Source organism: Dermacentor albipictus, chromosome 2 (assembly GCF_038994185.2).
Source record: "Dermacentor albipictus isolate Rhodes 1998 colony chromosome 2, USDA_Dalb.pri_finalv2, whole genome shotgun sequence".
Lineage (NCBI taxonomy): Eukaryota > Metazoa > Arthropoda > Arachnida > Ixodida > Ixodidae > Dermacentor > Dermacentor albipictus.
The window spans coordinates 146,192,321-146,217,201 of record NC_091822.1 but is presented as its reverse complement, the minus strand read 5'-3'; the positions used below and the strand labels follow the sequence as shown (position 1 = coordinate 146,217,201).

At 46.3% G+C, this 24,881-nt stretch overlaps 1 protein-coding gene and 1 non-coding gene across 4 annotated transcripts in view; one reads left to right on the top strand and one right to left on the bottom strand.

Annotated features, from left to right (window-relative positions):
* The window catches only part of SK (small conductance calcium-activated potassium channel), a 470,614-nt gene that overhangs the window by 272,798 nt on the left and 172,935 nt on the right, over positions 1 to 24,881 (bottom strand). The window lies entirely within an intron of this gene.
* TRNAT-UGU (transfer RNA threonine (anticodon UGU)) lies at positions 12,540 to 12,612 on the top strand. Its single transcript has one exon. It is a non-coding gene; the product is annotated as a tRNA-Thr (tRNA).

The window sequence follows — 24,881 nt, the reverse complement described above, 5'->3', positions numbered from 1 at the left end:
ATGATATATGTGTAAGCGCGACTGAAAGAGGACTTAGAAGTTGTTTGTCTGTTTCTTTCTACGTCCTCGAGTTCCTTTCTATGTCCTCGTTCAGTTGCGCTTACACCTTCTATCATTGTAATTTAGTTAGTAAGCGAATGTTTACAAGCTAATAGGGACGATAAAACTAGTATCTTTATTTCGTATAGCTATCTACTAATTTGCTATCGCAATCGATGCTTCGGCTTTCGGGAGGAACTGCGACTTTCTTTTATTTAAAAAAAGAAAATCGACCTTCGCATTCGGCACCCTGAAGCACGTGTCTACCTAATTAGTCGAGCTCGTCGTTATAAACTCATTTACAAGGTGGCGCAACATATGCTATGAGCAACGGCTGGGCATCGTCAACGAAGCCGCATTAAATTGCAAATTCACATGAGCTTCTGCATCTCCTTACGAACATACTTGTTCCAACTTCTTAGGGCACTTCGGCGTTCTGCGAGATCATAATTAGCCTCAAAAATTTTTTCCACGACATATCAATCTCTTCGGTATGAATATTCAAGAACGAAGGACACCTGAGTTATACGAGTGTTGGACGTAAGCCTGCTGGTGTGCGCTAGAATGACAGATTTTGGACTGCAGTGAGCGGTTGCAGCGCATTAGATTAGTATGACTGAGATAAGTTTATGAAACGAAGAGAATTCATCACAAGGAGTTTGGAACGGCACCGAAATGAAGGGCGCCCAAATACCTTCTTTGAATATCGTATTTCTTGCACAGGGCAGAGCTCTGTTATCAGACCTTTGCGATTTTAAAACTGCAGAAGGCGACAGCTGGTCTTGTATAAGTATGCTGGAAGATATAGATAAGGGATAAGGAAGCACGTTAACAGCTGCCGCCTAAAGGAGCAGGAAGCTAGAGCGGTGAGATAGGAAGCTTACAAAAAAAAGAAAAGAAGAAGGAGGAAGAATGAAAGATTACATGCCACAAAGATGGCAAGGGTCGATACGTTCCACACGACAGCCTGCGGTCGTCAACATAGCTATGCAAATATGTAACACGTGGCGTTAGGACTTGTACTATAATAGCCAAATACATGGCGTTCCAACTATTACTCCCATGCAAGGCCCCCTTTCCTGGGCTTTATGCAACCAAATACGAAGCCCGCAAAGGCGTATATTATTAGATTATTGACCGATCGATGGATACGATGATGATATTTTCCACCGAAATGTAATGTTTGAAGTAAAAAGTCTTGTTCTGCGCATCTGAACGCGAACATAAAAAAAAGAGAGAAAACAATCAACGCCATTCCTTTTCCCGCAATATATCGGAGCCTTCATCACGCACTCGGAAACTTTCGAAAAGTTTACTGGGCTTCGAGCTTGCATATTCACAATGGTAGGTAATTAAAGCGAGGTCACTAATTAATATGCACTATTTACACCTCACCTAAGGGACTTAATATACGTTAGGAACATAGGTGGATATGCTCATGAGTAGCTCGTGCTCGTGCTCATTGGCTCGTATTCCCTCTATACTGATTGCACAGGCGTCAGATTCAGTGTGAGTGACGAAAGATTTGAGTGGACGTGAGCATAAACATTAACGCGAGTTGAAATTGTAGTCAGCGATGGCGAGTTTAAGAGAAAGTGAGTGAGTGAGTGAGTGAGTGAGTGAGTGAGTGAGTGAGTGAGTGAGTGAGTGAGTGAGTGAGTGAGTGAGTGAGTGAGTGAGTGAGTGAGTGAGTGAGTGAGCGAGCGAGCGAGCGAGCGACGGTACATGCAAGTGGAAGTGACCATGAACGCCAATGAGTGCTGGTGAGAATTGGTAGGAGCGTGAGTGCCGACCAGTGTGAGTTTATGCACATCGTCCTAAAAAAAATATCGGTGAGTGGGTATGAGTGAGTGTTCAGCTATTCATGCTTAAGAAGCAGGATCGAAAGATCCAACACAGAATCCTAATCCACAACAACGCACTCAGGGATGATAAATTACGAACTGATCAACCTGACAACTAACAGAGATGATTGAGGGACAACACCTTTCATAAATCATTGTTGCAGCACTTGCGTGGAACGAGCCTCCATGCTCACTTGTATTCCCACATTAGTTGAACATCGTGAAGGGGCGGCGCAAGACCAATAGCAACTCGGCCAAATGTCGATTCTTCCCCCATTAGGGCAGGTGGCAGCCAAGGCAAAAAAAAAAAAGCCTCATTGCAGCATGCAGCAACATCAAAGCATTGGCGTAATTTCAAGGAGATCGAATGGTGTACTGCACAGAGCACACATATATTATGTCATTGATGTTGCTGGCACTGTTATTTTTCACATTCGTTTCTAGTTTGGTGTTGTTTTTGATCTATCTATCTATCTATCTATCTATCTATCTATCTATCTATCTATCTATCTATCTATCTATCTATCTATCTATCTATCTATCTATCTATCTATCTATCTATCTATCTATCTATCTATCTATCTATCTATCTATCTATCTATCTATCTATCTATCTATCTATCTATCTGTCTGTCTGTCTGTCTGTCTGTCTGTCTGTCTGTCTGTCTGTCTGTCTGTCTGTCTATCTATCTATCTATCTATCTATCTATCTATCTATCTATCTATCTATCTATCTATCTATCTATCTATCTATCTATCTATCTATCTATCTATCTATCTATCTATCTATCTATCTATCTATCTAATCTCGGACATTGCAACGCATTCCTCACAGGTATTGAGCTGTTCGAGGATGGCGTACTACTGGAGTACTACTTGGCGCAGAGGAAGGGGAACGAGTTCGCAGCGATCAAGCAGCTATGCAAGCCCACAATGTTCCTGACCCTCAGCACGTCCGCGCTTCACAATGAGCGCCTGCATACTCGAAGTCATCGAGAGCGCCAACGAGCCCGTCGAGGCGCCCCGCTGCAGAGTCGATGCCGTAGCCAGCTACCTGCAAGTGCTTCGCATAAGTTCGATTCCCAGAGTACGTAGGGTATGCATACTTCTTTCTCCTTCTATCACCTTTATATACTCCTGCCCCAACACAGCCGGGCTATCAATGGGCAACTTCCCTACCTTTCTTTCTTTTTGTTCCTCATCTCACCTCACCTCTCCTTTTCTTTTTTTTCCTTTTTTTGCCAGGATCAGGCATTCCTTGTAAAGCATGTAAAGTATGTATGTAGCGCTCGTGGTATTTGCGTTACAAGCTAAGTAGTATTTCTACTGCAATGTACATCCTACCGTTGCCCGCGAGCACTGGCTTTCACATGCCAACCATTGAATACGCTGTACAGCTTGTGCATATCGTGATTTTATAGTGTTATTTTTTTTTCATATCTCTACACATTTCTTCCAGCTGTTCCCGCGATGAATCGGCGATAAAAGAGTAAATAATTTTTTTTTCGTGTGTGGATTTGACGCCTGCATGAACAATACAAAAATTATTTATCTCCCTAACTTGGGTGCGATTGTCGCGCAATCCCTAACTCCCGTTTCTGATAATAATTACTTCCTGAAAAAGAAGCCTCTTTATCTGCATTGATCGAGGGTGTCCCGACGATGCACGTCGGGCGACGAAATAGCGCTCCGTGTTGATTTTGCCTGCCTGTCGCTGCCTAACGTGCGAGCTCCACCTCGTGCATCCGCGGCTGTTACGCAGCTCTTGTCACAGATGGCGCCACTCATCGCACACGAAGCAGCGCTTGTGGTCCGGCCACACTGGGCTACGCCCTCACGACGCGCACGCACATAGAATAGAGAACCAACCACTGGCGCGCTCGTCAACTGGCGTGCAGTCGGCTCCGTGTTCCTCGGCGCGTGACGATTTCGTGCGCTTTCGATTGGCTGCGAAATGGCGCCTTGCGTGCACGTGACACTTCAGAAGTCGTTAGATCGCAAGGTTTCTTACAGGGAGTTTTAATCGCGCCCGAAACGACTGACCGCGCCATGCACTGCTCTAAAGCACTTGAGGTTGGGTTGTTATAATTAATATCAGTGGCGCTCTGTTCGAAGTAGTTAGTCTAAGTGGCACTGTACGTCGTTTACTGAATGCGATTTGTCATAGGAACACGAAGATAATTATCGATAAGAAGGCTTATGTGGAAGTAATTTCACCACCATCGTTATAATGGGTTTCGTCACTCTATACAAAATATCTCTTCTGGTGAATGAAAACGACAACAATACGTTCTCAATTCGGAAGAGCTGCAGCGCGCTTGCACGCTGTATACGGGCACACTAATTTAATAATAGCACAGGTTTAGCAAACGCTCGACTAAGCTTCTGGAAGTCCAGGGGCGCTTTAACGAAACGCTGATCCCTCTAAACGTCTAGTCGCGAGGCTTTCAAGAAAAAAAAAAATACAGCAAGGCGGGAAGAGAGGATTTGTTAGGAGAGAAATAAGGACGCAAACTGCTCGACGACACCACTACGCGGAAGCTGTTCAATATCCCCCATTTACTCGTTTTCAAAAAGTACTACCCCACCCCTTCGTCTCTCTCCCTCTCTCTCTCTCTCTGCTCAGCTCCGGCAAAAGCAACGGAACCCCGCTGTTAACTCTTTCTTTTTTTACGCCTTCTTCGCCAATACCCAGAATTTCTGGGAGCTTTTCCCACAGTTCAGATTTTTTTTCTTTCATCAGGCCTTCGACTTAATCTCGCTGGCGTGAAGTGTGCACCAGTTTGCGCAAAATATGAAATATTAAAAACCATCACAAGTATTTTGCAGCACTGCCGAATGTGCAAGGTGCAGCCAGACAATATACATGGCAATGTCCTTGAGCGACGGGATTCCTTTCCGAACTTAATGGTCTGATTATCGGCGGAATTGACAGATAATACTTTTATATAGGTAGTCTACCGGTGCCTCCGCGACACTAAGGTTAGAACGCCGACGTTTTTGACCTTGACCTTTCTATACATCTTCGTGTTTGCTGTGAAGGAGCACGAGAAAAAAAAAAATCGTCGTCTCTTTCAACATTGCGTAAGAAATAACCGAAATAACCACGAAAGTCGCAAAAGCACATGTCGATAGATGCACAGAAAGAAAGAAATTGCGAAGGAGGGCGACGATAAATAATCAGCGAGGATCGCGGCGTCGCGTGGCATAGTATTGACGATATTTATCGCTGGCCGCTGTCCAGTGTCGCAGGCGTTGCCATATCTCGAGCGTGCGACGAATAGGACAATTTCACGGGCAGTTTGTCTTGGAGCGTGGGCAGGCGCGAACAGCCCTGTCGAGGCACTGTAGCTCTCGGCACGGCAGCAAGAAAGGCTGCGTGTGTGTTTGCGACCGGAGGCGTGTGACACATTAGTGCGTCATAAAAAGAAAGAAAGAGAGAGAAAGAAAGAGAGAGAAGTTTCGCCCGTGATCTCCTTTATCCGTTTACGGGACGAATCGGTAATATATGCGGAGTATAACGCTTGTAATAAAAGTGATATACGTAGCACTCGAGAAAGGAAGCAGTTTGCTTATTTGGCACGCAGCTTAGGGAACGAATGCAAAGAAGGTGTAGAAAGGAAAGATAGATAAGAAGAGGAATAAGAAGTGGAACCAGGAGGAGGAGGAGGTAACGCTTTTGATGAGGAAAGGAAGGAAATTAGAAGGGGAAGAATGAAAAAAGAAAAAGAAAACAAGCCGTAAATGCACCACACGGATACAGAAGTAAACAGAACGGAACTGTCTTCGTCCCCTCGCATCTCTATCTTCCCTTCACTTCACTTTATTACTTTAAAGACTCTATTACATTGTATAAAGGTTGGTTATCATACGACATCTACTTTATCTTCAGTTCCCAGGTTTCTTTTGTTAGCCGGTTTGTTCATTTTCGTTCTATAAAATCGCTCTAGAAGTCGTGTTTCCACTTAGTATCAGTTAAAAGAATTCTTCTAGCATGTACGTGCTCCGAGATATCCGACTTCAAATTTCAATTGTCGTTCGCACGATTACGCATGCAAGAGAGTGAGGACCGGCGCAAAGCTCCTTCCTCCCTGATGTGACGCGCCTGTTGCGTGCGGCATTTAGTCTGACAACAGGGCGAAGGCATTGGCAAAGATGATAACTGTTCCCCTTCCCCTCTCGGCTGACGAAATCAAGATATGCCAGTGCGGTGTGCCGAGCAGTTGTTGTTTCTGATTGCAATAAAACTTTCAGTATTCGCAAATCAGCAGTCACTTTATTTGCGTAGCCCAGGAAAGGATCATGCTTGTTCATCTAGTCACCATTACGCACGCGCACTACCATCCAGCTTCTCCGCTTGCACCATTGTCTCGACATGGCAGCTGCCACCATCGTCGCAGGCTGCGTGGTTGCGTGTTACGACAGCGGTTCCGGGTTCTCCGATGTTTTTATTTCGCCAGCCGAGAGGGGAAGGTGGGCAGTTGTCATCTTTTCCAATGCCTTCGCCCCGTTGTCAGACTAAACGCCGCACGCAACAGCCGCGTCACATCAGGGAGGAGCTTTGCGCCCATCATAACTCACTTGCATGCGTAATCATGCGGACGACAATTAAAACTTGGTGTTGGATATCTCGAAGCGCAGACACGCTATAAGAATTCTTCTAACTGATACTGCGTAGAAGCACGACTGCCTCTAACTTTTCGATACAAACATACCCACTTACTACAATCAATAATAAGCTAATTATTCAATTTTAGTTAATTGTGGTGCTGACAGCGATAATTATCCTCTCCCTCTCCCCTTGTGACTCCCTGGCCACATAACTTATTTGCACAGGTGGTTCTCGCGTGCCTTCCAGTGGCAAAGTTTAGGAAAATCATAAAGCCTAATATTGAACACCCTGTATATAGAACGCAGAACGTAGCAGGATGAGGATTAACAAAGAAAACACGAAATATGAATTACGCGCAGGAGCACTTATAGTGTAACCTGTAAAACCGAAAAACGTGATACTGACTGGTCACTATTAGCAGAATAAAAAAATGAATGGACTTCGTAAAGAGAAAATGATTGTTCGCATACTGTTAAGATAAAATGAGGCGAATATGAAACAGCGTCTTTATTTTCTATTGTTTTCTAGCGAGCTCATGATGAGTGGGAAGTTGGCAATGAAGATGTGCACGAAGGAGAGTCATAACCGCCACTCAAAACCGTAATCAAAGCCGTAATCAAAGCCGTAATCAGAGCATGTCAGGCTGGCAGTTGCCCCCCCCCCCCCCCCCTTCCCCGAAGGAGCACAGCGACCCCGACAAGGTTAACTATACCCTCACGCGAAAGCTGTGCAGCAGGCCACGCAAAGTGTCAAAGCCATGTCGCTCTTCTTTTTTTTTTTTTTGCATATGCACCTAGCAACGACAAAATAACGGTCGTCAAACGGCGCAAGTTGATGGGAGGGACCACAGATGACCACATGCAAATGTTTCTTCTCTTTTAGTTTTTTTTTTCGAGCGTGATTCCAGCAGTCGAAATGAGGCTACTCGGATATGTAAATCGGCGTTCGCGCAAGACTTAATTTTCGACGCGTGTCATCTTGAAATCGACCGCGGAAGTGCGTCGCCGAGAGAGAAAAAAAATGAAGGAAATAAAAGCGGATAACGAGGTTTAGGGCGAAGTAGAGATGCACGCAAACAGGGGGCGCGAACGAAAGTGGCGCAGCTGGCGGTCTTCCTCGGAGCACGCATGGCGACCACTGCGAGTACGAGCGGTCGAGCTGCTGAAGCGTGGGCTCGGGAAGAGAGTGAGGGAGGAGCGGCCGTGAGCTGCAACGTTGCGTGAACGGGCAACGGCTGCGGCGCGGTGCACCCGCGCTTTCGGGAGGACCGAGCGCAAACTCGCGCTCTAAATTTATCTCTCTCTCTCTCTCTCTGAATCTTTCCGGAAAGCTTTGCCATTTTAATATGGACTGCGACAGGCGCTTGCGATTCCTCTCTCTTTCTCCCTCTCTGCATCTTTCCGGAAAGATTTTCCATGTTAATATGAATTGCGACAGGCGCTTGCGATTCCTCTCTCTCTCTCTCTCTCTATCTCTCTCTCTATCTCTCTCTCTATCTCTCTCTTTCTCTCTCTCTCTCTCTGCATCTTTCCGGAAAGCTTTGCCATTTTAATAAGGACTGTGACAGGCGCTCGCTATTCTGCGACTTTATGCCGCCGCAAACCAAGGGGACACTTGTTACTTAGGACACTGCTACTTGGCACTTAGGCACTGGCTACTTGGAGGCGGGGCGCCAGAAGCGTTAGAGGAGGAAGCGAGTTTAAGGCGAACAAATTTGAGCGAGCTAGAGAGACCTCCCTAATGGGAGTCACGTGGCGAATAAGAGCGCCGAGCGGTTTAGTGCATTTAGTGCGATGCGGGAAACTGCGCGTATTCGATGGAACGACGACCGACGAGTTTTTGCATCAGCTGTATCTTCAAATGAAAGTAAGTGAGAACGCGCTTCATTCCTATATATACACTCGAAAAGACGAGAACTTTTCGCACGAGCGCGCCAGTAAGTCTCAAGGGTCTGTGAAGGAGTAGGTTCACCGATAGGCCAATCACTCATACGGGACTCTGATCGTGAGAAGGAAACTTACAGAAGAATAAAAATGGGTTGGAGCGCATACGCCAGACATTGTCAGATCCTGAATGGAAGCTTACCGTTATCATTGAAAAGCAAGGTGTACAATCACTGCATTCTACCGGTGCTAACTTATGGAACAGAAACTTGGAAACTGACAAAGAAGCTCGAAAAGAAGTTAAGGGCCGCGTAAAAAATTATGGTGCAAAAAATATTAGCCGTAACTTTAAGAGACAGGAAGAGAGAGGTGTGGATCTGAGAGAAAACGGGTATAGCCGATATTCCAGTTGAGATTAAGAGAAAAAATTGGAGCTGGGCAGGTCATGTAATGCGTAGGTTAGATAACCGGTGGACCATTCGGGTTACAGAAAGGGTGCCAAGAGAAGGAAAGCGCAGTCGAGGAGGGCAGAAGACTAGGCGGGGTGATGAAATTAAGAAATTCGCAAGGTGCTAGTTGGAATCGGTTGGTGCAGGACAGGGTTTATTGGAGATCGCAGGGAGAGCATTCGTCCTGCCGTGGACACAAAATATGATGATGATGATGATGACGATGATGACGATGACTACGATGGCGATGACGATACTCACGAACAGTAAGCCTGTTTAGGATACAGTCGTGCGCGTGACACACACACATACACACACACACACACACACACACACACACACACACACACACACACACACACGCACAAACACACACACACCACACACCCAACCCCCCACATGCACACAAATAAACAAACAACATTTCTACAACAGAACTTGTCAAAAGAGCCAGTCAATCATGATGCTGACCATATCATTGGCGAAAGCAGTTACGAGCATTGTTACGAACGTGCCCCCGCCTGGAAAAATAACAACGGCAATAACAAGAGTACACAAACTGTGTAGGATATCGTAGTTAAAGGAGGCGGGTGAAGGGGGAACTGGGGATTGCTGTGAGTCCCTGCGTTCTATAAGTATACGAGACGCGCCCTTCTATAAGAAAACAGTTAAACATTTCGCAGTTCAAATAACATATCCCTGGTTCATCTGTCCTAAAGTCCAGGTCGAAGGCGCGCTTTAGGGCTTTGTCGCCGGTCGTGGACAGCCTCTAACCGACGTTTTCTTCTTTGCACCGCCATGGGCTACAAACATCGCTATCTATTTGAGAAGACGCAATCTGCCCGTTGGCACACTGTCAGCCTTTTCGGGCTCATCGTTCGCGCTGGATCTCAGTGCACCGATTCGGAACGTCGGCGACCGCAAACGATGAGCGCAGACGAACTGCGATGAGAAAAGTATATAAAGAAAAAAAAAGAAAGGAAAAAGAGAGAGAAAACGAAGGAAAGAAAGGAGAAATCTCGAGACGCAGAGAGAAACGTCCGCACTAACAAGGACACGACTCATCCACAAGCGCGTCGTCCATCCTTCGGACCCTGCAGTGCGCCGCAGAAAAGCGGGTACTGGACGGGCCCGGCGCAAGCAGATATATAAGCGCAGCGGGAAACAAAGATGAGTCAAAGATAAGATAAAGAAGAAAGAGAGAATTGTTGAAAAGGGAGGAGAGATGGAAACGTCTCGACTGCGCGGCGAAGAAAGGCCGTAATTTCCTGCTTGACATGAGACGCCTTAACGACGCCCTTGCACGATAAACGGAACGAACGGACGAACGAAAGAAAGAAAGCGTGGAAAAGGAAAAAAGAAAGAGAGGAAGGAAAGTGGCAGCACGGGAACGCAAAGAAAGAAAGAAAATGAATAAATGAAGAGGAACGCGGGCTGCGGAAAATAAGATAGGTTAGAAGACGAGACTTGGACGGATATGAAAACGCGTTCCGCGCGGAAGACGAATTGAAATCTTTTTCGCTTCCTTAGGCACGGACGCTGAACGCGACACCGTGGCAAGATGAAAGCACGCCGGCACACTTGTTCTTACGTTTCTTATGACAGCCCGCGAAAAGTGTGTGAAGCAGAGATGATGGCGGCGTGCGGATTCCGTATTAATTTTCTTGTCCATGAAACAAGGCGTATAAAGAAATTTGGGCACTTATTCGTTCAAAGTGACAAATCCATATTTCAGAAAAGAAAAAAAAGATGACTAGAAACTGAACAAAACGGCGACTACAGAGGTGTTGTTATAAAAGAGTTGTTATAAAACGGTCAAGGCTTAGGCCCCAAATCCAAAACGTCGTCTAACCCTTTTATACTCTCACCATCTTGGTGCCAACGTTCTGCCTTTTTTGTTTCCTCGGTATGGAATTACTTGATAAACCGTTACCAGTTTCAATATGAAGAATGTTCCAATCGTGGCGTAGGCAGCACGAATAACAATGGATATCAGGGCACTGTAATATTTCTGGTAATACTGCAGCGGACACAGCTGAGAATCGAGCGCACAATGACGCAGAAACAACCAATCTTCCCCTATTGCGTAATGAAGTCTGTCTTACTTCCTGTCGTTTCAGCAAGACTACCTGGTTTCATCGGCGATCTAAGAACTCGTAGTTATACTTTGTAGACGCATGTATAAACATATCAATTCCGGGAAATCTAAGAGACAACAGAAAATTTGAAACAGTCGTGCACTGCCTGTGGCTTGGTACTGCATTTACGAGACACATATTATACAGGATAAAATGTTTCTCTAGTACACAGTGTTCTTGTGGCCATCCAGACGAAGATGTGCGTCATCTCATCTTAGAGTGCACTAAATGCGATCCACAAAGAAGGGTACTACAAGCAAATTTGTTGCTTTTAGACAGAAGACTGTGCACTCTAAAAAATATACTTGGTTCATGGCCAACTGGAGGCCATCAGAAAAGAGCACTTCTTACTTTGAAAAGTTTTTAGAAGACACCAACATTCTGGGGAAATATTAAGTTTCAGGTGACCCTAATACGCTAAATGAGTGACATGGATGTTGTTCTGGGTTCAAAATTGATTTATGTGGTGGGCGTAATTTTTACGCATTTTATATAATTCTGTTCTGTACTTGCAGTTAATTACATGTGTTGTGTGTTTTGGCTGTTCAAAATATCTGACTATATATATGTGCATTTGTACTGAACTCATGCACAAAACTTTGCGATTCATGTACTGTTGGACTATATAGTTTTTATACATCTGATGCTCAATTAAGTGCATTTTTGTGCCACTATTCTCCCTTTTTAAGCAAATTTGTTTCCTTTGCCAATTGTCAAGGAGTAGCCAGTGCCGCCATCAGTGGCGTAGCAACGGAGGGGGGGGGGGGGGGGGGTCATATACGTCTGAAGACACCCGAAATTGTCGATATCCTCGCCTTCCTCGACTATACCTGGGGGGGAGTGACGGAATAGCTAAGGGCCCCGGGTGCCAGATGACCTAGCTACGCCACTGGCCGCCATAAAGGCGCCAACCTCTCCTAATATTCATTTCAATAAAAAAATAATAATAAAAAGGGCTCAAACACAAATTGCCTGCACATTCTACACTCCGCTAGCTACCAGTTAAAATTTTATATCTCTTAATACGCTGCACAGGTGCTTCGATAAACACTTAAAGAGCGAAGTCCTCATCATCAGCCTGGTTACGCCCGCTGCAGGGCAAAGGCCTCTCCCATACCACGTACTAATTGCGGCCATGTCGTCCCTGCAAAGGGAGAAGTATTACCTCCTAAGAGAGAAGTAATAAGAGACAAAATAGTATAAGCTCAAATAAGTTTCAGTGTTTGGTATGCGAGACGCAACATGTTATATGTGTGGTATACCTTAGACGCAACCCAACGTGCTCGCGTGGATAGCCATCAATTCTGTGTGCGCTTTAAACAATTGAAATATAACGACTGAAATACAACACAAAGATAGTAGTGACACCTTAAAATGTGGCTAACAATATCCAAAGCGATAAAAATCTATGCTTGGTTGAACATCCTTTCTGCCGCAGGCGTTACCGTGACGCCTGCGGCAGAAAGGATGTTCCACACCCGCCGGCAATTTTGGGAGTGGTAGGTGGCTAACACTCCCACGGTTAGTGATAGTAGTGACATATAAATACCCAAGAAAGTGGATGGGGAAACGGCGCCGCGGTAGCTCAGTTGGTTAGAGCACCGCACGTGTAATGCGAAGACGTGGGATCGTTCCCCACCTGCAGCAAGTTGTTTTTACAGCCACTTTCATTGCCTATAATTTATCCTTTGCTTAATTCAATAAGTAAGTACAAGTAATTTCCCTTATGCTTTCTTTGGTGCCATTGTTTATTGGCTATATATATATGGTGTTTCAGCTAACTTTAGCCCGGATTTTTAAATATGCTGATGCGTTCGAAGGCGACACAACCAAATGCATGTTGCTCACTATTGTATGTAGTGTGTTATGCTATATTGTGCTTAATTAGATAATTAGTCAATATTAGTTAACCAACTTCTGAAGCATTGAAGCTTGGAAAAACTTCCAACTAGAAAGTTGCAGAGCGGTTTGCAAAACGTCCGAATAAGCAGTTCCTGTATTTCTATCTGTTAAGTGTGAGCGTTCTTCAGCTTACTGCGGATGTGCGCTAAATACGAAAAAAAAAAAAAACATCATGTGAAGCACCCGCGCTTGCGCGCCCTGATTGCAGCGCTTCCATACTTTCCGTGTACAAACGAACATAGCATCTAGCAGTACCAATATATATATATATATACGCAGGAAAGGGATGACGAACTTTCTGGAAGACATATTTGCTAAACGTTTTCGGCTGGTGGACCAGCCTTCGTGTGTGTGTACGCGTGCGTGTGTATGACAGGATGGCATCACAAAGGATGCCCGCTGCTCCTTCTCTCAGGCCACAGTGCACAACAAAGATAAGCCGGTTCAAACAAACACACAAGCAAACGATATAGAATGATTGAGCAAAACACAAATAAAGATCTGAACGCGCTAACGCATAGTTCACAGAAAGTTGAAATAGCCCATTGTACGAGTACATCACAACATACAAGATAACAACAGCAAATTGTCATGGTAAGGCGGTACACCAACTATGGCTATAATATCTTCGCCGTCTACGTATGAACGAGGCGCACGTTAATTTAAGAGAAATAACCGCATGCTGAAAACTGTATTGTGAAGGCAGGGAAATTCCGCAATGCTGAAAAATTGGCCCTCTTGCCACCTACGATTGGCATCGACGCGATTTAACATCGCATCAGAAGGCCGTGCAAGCGCTACTGCGCTTCTTGATATTGACCGGCCTGTGTGAACGCCTGTGATTGGAACGCCTCTCCTGCTACCCTTTCCTGCTCACGCTTTTCTCTTAAGGTGAATATTTCTTTGCCTCTTCTCCCGATTTTCCGGGCGCTGCTGCTGCTGCTGTGGTCTTGATTGATTGAATTGATTGAAAACATTTATTACAAAGGATGGCCTGTGGCTTGATATGGGGGTATGAGATCAGGGGAAAGGAAGGATGCCTGCCTTCTTAGTGAAGGACAGGAGAGCGAAAATTCTTGTAAAGGCGTCTTCTTGCGGTGCGACGTACGACGGCACCTTTAGCGGTCGGGTGTGCTTCTCCCTGAGGCGGTGGCAGGACAGAACCAGATCAAATGTTTGGGACTGACATTGCTCGCAGGGCAGTCGGGGCATCCCACTTGTGTTGCTCTCCACTCGCCTATAACATCCGGTGTAATGGTTGCCTTAGCTCTTGCCTTGTGGGTGAGAGCCTGGGCTGCTGTGGGAAGGCGAGTGGGAATGGCGGGAAGGATGCTAAGGATGGACTCCCGTAGTACAGCTTTCCTCTCGTCCTTCATTCGCGCAATCTGGTGTCTGGTACAGCGACGGACGACGGGGAGGTAATGGTGTGGTGCGGTAATAGTGGTCTTGCTCATGGGCGCGCCGCTTGGTTCCTTGCAACACCCCCAGATGGCGCTCACTTCTGCTCATCACGGCCGGCGCCGCAGCGGCATCGTTTCACACTTTGTGCGTATGGCACGTGCTGTGCTTTCTTTCCTATGCGACACGAATGTAGGTGCTGGGATGTGATAGCGTAAACATTACAACCGCGACCATAGCCTGATGAGATCGCTTGGAGATGGCGTCTCAACAGCGTGCTGACCAGGTATGCAGAAGGAGCACGTAAGCACGCGCCAGCAAAATGGCTCCAAAGCGTGCACTATGCGTCGAGGAGACCTAGACTACTCAGACAAACAGCAGCAGTGCAATTCGCCCCTGTCGCATTGGACTAAACGCTGAAGAAATACATATTCGCCGAGAGCATCACCACTAACTATGGTCAATCAAAGCACACAGTATACAAAGCTTCGCTTACATCGTTCGCCACAGCCCGTCGGATCCGCATAAGTTTCTCTCTTTCTATTTGCCCTCTTTCCAACCCTTATATCTCCTACCCCAGTGCAGGGCAGCAAACCGGCAACTCGCCTCTGCTTAACCTCCCTGCCTTTCCTCTCTCGCTCTCTCTCTCGCAGGGCGCTTATACTACCCTGATTGGCTCAAAACGCGAACATGGCGGAATTTGATATTGTCCAGAATACCTAGCTCCGTTGCAGTAAGTCAGGTTGAAAATTAAGTACCGTGGCATTGAAAAAAGAAAGAACAAAAAAAAATAGTGCGGACACGCAAACGACCTTGCGCGTGGTTCCTTGATCGTAAGAACCTTGCATAACCACCTGCCTGCATAACTGCTCGTAATATTGGCTGAGTGAAGCATAAAACCCTCCTCGAGATAGTTGGAACAAAAAAAAAAGAGTACATGAATATTTTATTTCTGCCCCGGCGTGAAGTCTCGATGTTATGTCCCTACTGCTTCTAACAAGGGACGATGAGAACAATCTCGAATTCCTTTTTGTCTATCTTTTTTCTTTCCCGAATACTTCGGCGCGCCACATGGGAATAATCCTTGTTACCCATACGCCTTTCCAGACGTACGTACCGGGAGCGCGAGCCTTAACGCGGAGTTTGCCTTCACGGCGTGCGTCTTTAATTCCACGAATCAGCGCGGCAGAGGCTTCGTTACCGAAGTCGGGCACCGTCGACCGAGTTCAGGCGCACGGCTACGCCTTGCCTTCGGTGCGCGCCCTTCCACAGCCCCTGCGGTGAAGCAACACATCGCCTGCCGTGCGGAAATAATTTATTCACCGCCCGTTTTATGGCCGGCGAGGGACTCGAACGGGACGAGGCGCGTGGAAGTTATACCTATATCAAACTTTGATCGCCGCCGCCCGTTCAGCTCCGCGCGCGCCCCCGTGCGGCCACCCTCAACGACCGCGCGATCGCGCAACGACGTTTGCAGTTACTGTTTTCCACCACGTGAAAGAGAGAGAGAGAGAGAGAAAGAGAAAGAGATTGATGGAGAAAGGCGTGGGCGGAGGCGACAGCGCAACGACGCTTGCTGTTTTCCACCACGTGAAAGAGAGAGAGAGAGAAAGAGAGAGAGAGAGAGAGAGAAGTGGGCGGAGGAGAAGGGACACGAATTCTCTGCGTCGGGATGACAAATGCGCGAGCAGAAACGCCACGCGTCCATATTTTACGCGTGTTGATAGGCGCAGTTTGTCGCGACCTGCCTCTGTTGTGCGCGCCGCGAGCGAGCAAGATCATTCGCAAGCATGTGTCACCGCGCGCGAAATCGATCCCGCTCATCAGGATTCACGACGAGCGCGCGGAGCGCATTATCTCCGTCCCGGTCGAATTATGTGCGCCCACATGCTTGATTTCTCCAGCGGAATAGTAAGGTCGCCCATCAATCTCTCGGAGTATAAACTATAGGCGAGGTCGTGCATTCACGGGCGCCGTCCGCATTGTCAATCATTTTCCGCGCTTTATCGGTTTCCATTTGTGGTCTGCTCATTGCCGTATCAGCGCTGTAAACGTTAGCCTAAGTATGCAGCGCAGAAAATATCTCGTATGTGGCACGATGATTTTATGCGACTGCTGATGGCAATGGAGAAATCGTCGATGTGCTGAGCTCATAAGTCTGCCGGCAATAATGGCGGTTGTATATATAGCCTCAGCGACGAGTCCGTCGATATAAAGCTCAAACAATTCCATGTCAAATAACGTAGCAAGTTGGGTGTTTGCAATCTTAAAGACAAGCGAGCAAATGCTCATACAGCTGTAGTGTTCGCACTGGTCTGAAGCGTCTTTTGTGTCACATGTGCCTCAGAGATGTGCGATCACAAAGAGAAAATTTAGACTTGCTACAGAATATAATACCGTGAGAACAGCTTCGTGTCATCTGACGCCTTTTCAGATGTCATATGTATAATCATGCAAAAAAACGAACAAAAACAAAGGCAAACAAGATGCAGGAGAAGAAGCAAATAAAAGACGTGCACCAAAATAATTTGTAGGCAGCAGCCTTAATTCGTAGAGTACATGCCAGATGGCGCCACGGTACCGCTGAAAAGCAAACACGGAGACGCGTAGTACCAAGACGCGTAGTATCTTCGTATTGCTAGTGCAATTTCTTCAGCTCACACCGCAAGCGACGATTGATGAGCCAGACCACGTCAACGGCATCGCGTACAAGAAAGGGATCAAATCGTTGCTATCGCTAGCCTTTTCAGTCGCGGATTTACACGAATACCCTTTATGTTTGTTTTAGCCAACTTTACGATATATCTTTGTTTATTGTGCACTAACCTCAAGAGAAATTATGTGGTGCGACAGTTGAATATTACACGGTTGTGCGCATTTTAAAGCCATGCCCCTGGATTAAGGGCGCGTTTTACGACAGCGCGGCATCGTTTCGAAGCTCCCGGGTGCCACCGTAATTTAAAACAAAGTATAGGACGATACTCCAGAACCAAGTGAAGGAGGCCAGCAGTACTTGGTTATAAACCTTTCCTTATCGTTCTCGAAAGGAGCGACACGTTCCATTGTTAGAGCCTAATTAACGAAAGGCTGGAGTACCATACAGGGCTCTACGCGCAAACGCCACCTGCGTCCGCCTCGGTGAATGTTAAAGTAGGGCATACAAGTGTGTGCATCGAAGCACCAAAGTCTTTCAAAACTGTCTGCCGAGTTATATGCCCAAGCCTCCTTGGTTATGCCCGGCAAAGAAGAGGGTTTAGCCTTGCCATTTCTTTGTAGTTTATATTTTTAATGCGTTAGCATTAGGAGTATTTCGTTAGCTCAATGCTTTGCCATCTAGTTAGCTGTATCCAGCTCATATATATATATATATATATATATATATATATATATATATATATATACTATGCAAGTTTAAAGTATTCGGTGAGACTGTGAGTGTGTGCGTGTAATCAATGGCTACATGATCTAAAATAAAGGCTATGCAACTTAACGAAATGTGTCTTCATTCAAAAACGGCACCTGCTACTTCTTGCCTAGTGAACAGTAATTACTGTATTCCTATGTTCGTATACGTTTATGCACATGGTTTGTGAAGAACAGTCCGCATGTTGCAGTGAATACGCCAACAAAAAGGTATCACAAGTGACAGTCAAGCAACACAACAACATTACAAACCAACTCCCAAACCAATGATACGAACGGAAGTATTGATACGTGAACGAAGCAATTCATTACATAGATCCGCTTGTGAAATTATTCACGTTGTTGGCCTGCTTAGTTGCCAAAGTTTTTCGAAAGCTTTGATTTCGTATTTACAGTATGTCTTCCGCGCATCACATACGTCGCGTTTGTCAAGGGAGTTAGAATAGATTAGTACGCACTTGTTTCCCGATACAAGTTGCTGCCTTCGTTCACGTGTATTTGATCGGCTTGACGCAGTAGAGCAAAGTACTCTCTTGCAAATACCTTCTGGAACACCAAGCAAACTCCATGACAATTTCCCTCGGTTCCTAGGAGTCTGGGCTAAACTTTCCAACGAAAAATACGTGCGGCTTTAACATGCTAAGCAGCTGAACGACGATGACACGTCCCTCTTTACCCTTCCCCCTTTCAATAAAGTTTATCACCACCACCACCACCACGATGACACGGCTCCAGCGCCTGCATGTAATAAGGATTGGTTCTAGAAAGGTCGCTTTGCGACTCGCAAGCGTCATCCTTGTGAAACTCATTCATGTAGTACAGTTCGGCGCTGTACTTGCGTCTCACCCATGGCAACAGGAGGAGCAATGCAACACCCCTCTTGTGCCCTCTAATGCGCACGCATATATGACTACAGTCACTCTAATTTCCAGACCTCGTGTAAGTATAGACGACGACATTCTAAAGCGTCTCAAAGATTTAGTGCTCCTTCAGTTCTATGCATGCGTCGACGTCGAGTGTTTCCGGAAAGGAGGACTAACTTCGCGCTTCAGATTACAAGACGGCACAGCATCAGAAATCCATTAAGCGGGGTGCATTCTCTCCGACCGAGCATGTATGGTGAAATCTGCAGCTCCAACGGCAGAACTTGAGACGGACACTTTACGCTTCATATAAAGCGAATCATCGTGAACTAATATTACTGGAAAAAGCGTTCTCGTGTGCCCCCCCCCCCCCCCCAAAAAAAAAGAAGAAGAATAAAACCTCTGAAAGCTCTAAAGACATTGAAAACGCTGTCTTTCCTCTCTAAGTGGAAAACCTAATTTCAACATCGAGAACCAGTGCCGCCATATGAGAGCTAGATGCATTCGAGTCTGTGAAAGTGCCCCGTACTTTTCGTCGCATATTTCAAGCGCGTCGTCTCATATCATCGGCGCAACTGCATGTAAGGAAATTGAACTGTCCCCTATTGACCTATATTGCACAGTGCGAAGCAATAAAAGAAGAAAAGAGCGAAAGGGCATTATGTAAGAAGAGACTACAAGAACAGAACATTCTGGCGAACAAGCCTAACAAGCCGTCGTAACATGTCACTTCGACGCGGTTCCAAACTATCCATAGACGAAGGATCAGAAAAAAAAAGAAACTACAAACTATAGTACAAGGTCTATCGTCAGTCAGTCTCAGAGTCTCAGACATGCAGCGAGCACAAAAGAAGGGCAATAAATGCCTCCGAGAGATGCTGAGTTGTGTCAGCCTGGACATCTTGGCTCACATTGATCACGCCTGACTGGGATGCTCTTCCGCACGGGCTTTGCATGGCGATGCCTCAAGCAGGTCTTCTCAAGGCGGGTGAAAAAATAAAGGAACACTGACCTTGTATTGGGGTCTACTTTCGTGGACCAAGGATGACGGGAAAAGAGGCACGCCACCCTTGACATCTCTACTCCGGACGTGCCTCTCGAGGCGTCCTCTAATCAAATGTTCGCATCGATCGAGTCATGCCGGCAACATTACTTTTTTTCTACGTGAATGATAGGTTGGGAAGTGTCGGTCGGGTTAGCGTTCTGCTCGACCTTAAGTGAATTTCTCCCGCATGCGACCGTTTGTATGAATAAACCATATATAACTGCGAGACATTCACTCAAAGGGCACATCGGATCACGTGTAAGCACTGGATAACGAGGTAAACGAGGCCCAGAAAGAGGCAGGGAAGGATTCCGATCGTTAGCATTGCTTAGCTGTAAACAAGAACGGCATAACGCCGGCTGTCTGTGTTTTTTGTCCGTTGCTGCCGTCTTGCAGATTTGAAGTGTAGTCATCGACCAGTGGATGTGTTAGTCTCGTCTTTAGAGGTTCGCATGCACTCCGTTTCATTTCGCACGTTCGATTCGCTCTATTGATGAGTTCACCGCGTATAGATACTCTGGCCTCGGGATGCAGTCCACTTGCGTCATTCAGTTCGAAAGCCCATGACCGTCCGCATTCATGGTTGATTTTAGAAAACAGCATTACATTCTTGATGGGATGATTTGTGCGCACCCATAATTGACGCGTCGTGAGCAACAGCACAAGGCGCAGGACCAGAACGAAATGTTTGGGAGAGGCAACAGTGATATTGCCACTTGTTCGCACTATACTGCAGTTTCCATGGGCCACAGATGCACGCAAACAACATCTGAGGAGGAGGAGGAGGACGGGGGAGTGTGGCGCTAAGCTAAAAAGGGCGAATCTATTACTTTGCGTCCCGGAATGGCGGCAACTGTTTCATATGAACGCTTCTTTTAAAAGTGCAGGTATGAACAACTACTTCAACGGCTATTATAGAGGCGCAGGTTGTTTTCTCAATTCCTTTCCACTTGTTTCTTTCTTGTTTATTTTTCCCCCATATTGTTTTCGATTGTGTAGAATTTCGGGATAGGTGGCCGTTCAGTGAGCGAACTTCCCGCAACTCCCAGCGGATAATCCGCAACGGCAGCAAACTTTTACAACTCATGCAAGATTTGAATACGGTGAGAGGTGAGGCCGCGCAATCAAGCAAGCACGGTAAATATGTATTCTAAGCGATAAATTTTAGTCACAGTTGTAGTTTTTTTTAAACAGGCTAAAGCGCCCCGCACAATCCTCCATCACAGCTGCTATCAATTTTCAGGCCCAACTTTGTCGGATCTCGTTACCCTTCCATCAATCTCAAGCGACATATCCGGCCAAAGTGAAGGCGAACTTTCCTAGCTCGAGGCAATGCATCCACGCTGACTGACAGTCGCGCGCACGGGCACGCAACGTGGGCTTGCAGTGACGCCATACGAGGCCCGCACAAGACAGCCGTGACAAAGAGGCGTTCCCAAGGACGTCATTCCAAACGTAATGCTACGGCAGCGACGGTCTATATCGGGACCTGCAGCCTTGGTATAGTGCTATATTTATAGTTATATTTAAGTGTGTGGGGGGGAGCAGTCGCATCGATCCCTGGCACTCGTCAATACGGGCGCCCACGCAGTGTGCGACGAGGCGAGATGGGCTTAACCCTCCTCCCCATTTCCTAGACTGCTCTCTCTCCCCAACCTGTCAGGAATAGGCGGCGGCGAGATGCGGGCGGGCGCCGTTGCCGACTAAAGCCGGCCTGCGTGCCCGACGGTGAGTCCCTTAAGGGCGAGGTCACAGCGCGCCGGGATACACGAGCTCGGGAGTTCGCATAACCCGCGAAGGTTGCTGGCGGTGACAATCTGAGACAGCGACGTGGGAGAGAGGACACGTGGCCGGCTCGCCGGGAAGGAGGAGGACGTCGGCGCCTCTAACTTCTACGCCACTGCCTTGTGTGATGACAGAGGGGGAAAAAAAAAGACATAAAGAGGAAGGAAAGGTGGTGGGGCAGGTGGAGGGATAGAAATGTCAGCGTACTTCTATGGTTATGCATAATTTCATTTCTATATTATGCATTGTAGTAAACCATGCTAACAACAACAACAACAACAACAACAACAACAAAAGTACTTCAGTGATTCGTTCTACTGTGAGCTCATTTGCTGCCACAGCAGTTGCTCCCCCGATTACCCCAGCGCCTTCAACTTTAAGAAAGCAAGACACTTGAGTGATACTCCGGATGACATTACTTCAGAACAATTTAATCGCGATGCAGAGAACGCGTCGTCGCCGTCCCTAAAGTATTATTGCCTTCGGCAGTGACCTCCAAAATACATGCACAGACGCCACTATTTTTGAAGTCTGTGCGTTGTGCACAGAACCACCGGAAAACTCATCGGAAATGGGAACAGCGTGTCTTGTGGGAGATCATGAGTGTGTGCTATAGTGCTTGGTACAGTGAATGCCACTAGTTCGCAAAGGTGGACATCTCTTTGTTTTCTTTTATTAAATAACGGTCTTGTCACAAGGCATATGTATTCATATATAACAAAAGGTGTCAAATAATAGCATGCAGCGTTTTTGGTTCAGGTGCTACACGGCAGTGAATTACCGCACTTGTCCCTTATTCAACGGGTAAAGTCGTCAGCCATATTCGCCTTTAATTTGGCCACCCTGAGCATCTTGTGCTTAATATCCTTAGTACCAGGGAACAGTCACAAGAGATGGCGACTGTCCGCCGTAGACGCAGGTACCGGGCACATAGAACAAATGTTAAGGTTGTCACCTGCGGGTCCCGAGGCGCAGATGACAGCAGGTGTCAGGGCCAACCTATACCGAAGCCTCGGAAAACAAATTTCCTCCAGGAGAGAAAAAGATTGCCGGGAAGGAAGCAGACAGTGGGCTATAAATGGATGTGTGTCCCGTCGGGGTAGGGGGGGGGGGAGGAGGGTGGCGGAGGGCAGCTGAGTATGAACTCCGGGGCTTGGAGGAGTGCACGGGGTTCAGAAGAAAGTAAGCCTGTAGGTTGTCACGCGTATTTATATAGATGGTGAGTGAGCCGTTCGATCGGCCAGGTTGTTAAAAAGGGATTCCTATTGTGTATACCGGAATTCTGTGCAAGGAGTGGTGAAGTTTTTTTAACAATATTATTCTGGGGCATTACATGCCAGAAGCACGCTATGATTATGAGGCATGCGGTAGTGGGCAACACTGGATTTGATTTGATCACCTGGGGTTCATTACCGCGGATCCAATGACCGGAACACGGGCGTTCTTTGCATTTCGCCCCCATCGAAATGCGGTGGCCGCGGCAGGCCCTTGATCCCGCGTCCTCGGCCTTAGCAGTACAACATAAAACTCGCTACGCCGCTACGGCAGGTCTCTGTGAATGCCTTACTGATTGCTTTTTCAGTTCCTTCAATGACCGAACGAATCTGTGTAGATACGAAGCTCCGTAACGCTTGATCATGAGAAGGAAATTTACAGAAAAATAAAAGGATGGATTGAAGTGCATACGGCAGGCATTGCCAGATCCTGACTGGTAGCTTACGGGTATCGAAAAGAAAGATGTACAATAACTCCAGTTTACCGGTGCTGACATACGGGGCAGAAACTTGGAGGTTAACAAAGAAGCTCGAGAAAAAGTTAAGGACCGCGCAAAGAGCGACGGAACAAAAGATGTTAGGCGTAACGTTAAGAGACAGGTAGAGAGCAGTGTAAATCAAAGAGCAAACGGGGATAGCCGACATTCTAATTGACATTAAGACAAAAAAAAAACGGAGCTGGGCAGACAATGTAATGCGTAGGATGCATAACCGGTGGACCATTAAAATTGCAGAATGGGTGCCAATAGAAGGGAAGCGCAGTCGAGGACGGCAGAAAACTAGGTGGATGATGAAGGGAGCAAACTTGCAGGCGCAAGTTGGAAACAATTGGTGTAGGACAGGGATAATTGGAGATCGCAGGGAGAGAGAGGCCTTTGTACTGCAGTGTACGTAAAATAAGCTGATGATGATAATTATTATTATGAAAAAGTACGTGAGGAACGGAGCCGGGGTCGTTACAAGTACAGGTAAATTTAGAGTATGGAGGTAGAGGTTTTCATGAAGAGAAATAATAATATAAAGCAGAGAAATAAATAATATAAAGCAGAGATAGGCGAAATGGTCGACTGCAGTTGATTTAGTAAAACATGATTAGCCCAAGCAGGCCCGCTCATTATGTGCCATAGCCCCGTTTCAACGGAATGTCAACGAAATCATCATTATCAGTCATCATTTTCGGGAAGTACAAGTGTACAGCAGTTTAGCCAGCACCGAAATGATGGACAGTGTACAAAAATTTGTCTAAAGTTCGCCCTTTTGGCTTCGAACAGCTTTCTGACTTCATAAATTGACAATTTTTCAATGAGACATTGCTCTGTATATGCATCAATTTACAATGGGTTTGTATGCGCGGGGACTTGAAGGGACACTAAAGCGAAACAATAGATCAGTTTGGACTAATGAAGCGTTGTTTGAGAACCCTGCAGGCAGTCATTTAAAAAAATAGTTTGATTATTACATGAGAAAATGAAGGCTCAAGTATCAGTATTTATATTTCGCGCCGAAACCCCAGCGCCTGTACGTCAGCGTCACGTCAGGGATCCCAAATTATGTTTTCGCATTTGGGCACCGTTGGCTCAATAAAGGTTGCCGAAACTTGCCATGCTTATTTTTGGTTCCTTTAGAAGACAATGTAGTCAATATGCACCACTATATATAGTTAGTGCGCTCTAGAAGATGCCATCAAAATCCAAGACGTCACAACCCCCAGGTGCGGGAACTTAAGTAGGCGTGGCCACCCATATTTCATTCTTGCAGTTTTTCTGGCTTACCAAACGTCTTATCGTTGTAAGAGTGGTGTTTTCGGTGTTGTATAATGGTAATTTACTAATGCAGAATAAATCATTTTTCACTTTAGTGTCCCTTTAATGACCTCACCGTGTTTATTCATTCATTTCATTCATTAATAGGGTCAGCCGCATTGCATGAACATGCGTCAGGTGTAGCCGAGAGCACAGATGTACTTCGATGATAGCCTCTTATCCACGCTGTGGCAGCGACACGTTCATGAGACCAGAAAACGTCCGGTCATGCATTTTTTACAGACAAGACAGCCAAGGAAAAATAACTATTTGGTCCTATAATTTACGGTACATGCCCTTAACGCGTTCAGATATAAGGAATGGGAGCTTTGCGTTCATCTCATGTGTGCAACTTTCGTTTTAATTTTCTTTGTCAAACATTTTAGGTTATAGAAAAAACTGGTGCCAACAGGAGAGTTCTATA